Raw genomic sequence first — 247 nt, forward strand, 5'->3', positions numbered from 1 at the left:
TCAGGTAACTGTTCAGGAATGTTCCAGAAACAAGGGCTATGTCAGATATACACAGGTAACTGTTAGGAATGTTACGGAAACAAGGGCTATGTCAGATATACACAGGTAACTGTTCAGGAATGTTACAGAAACAAGGGCTATGTCAGATATACACAGGTAACTGTTGAGGAATGATACAGAAACAAGGGATATGTCAGATATTCACAGGTAACTGTTAGGAATGTTACAGAAACAAGGGCTATGTCAG

Source organism: Mizuhopecten yessoensis, unplaced genomic scaffold (genome assembly GCF_002113885.1).
Source record: "Mizuhopecten yessoensis strain PY_sf001 unplaced genomic scaffold, ASM211388v2 scaffold1723, whole genome shotgun sequence".
In the NCBI taxonomy this organism is placed as follows: Eukaryota; Metazoa; Mollusca; class Bivalvia; order Pectinida; family Pectinidae; genus Mizuhopecten; species Mizuhopecten yessoensis.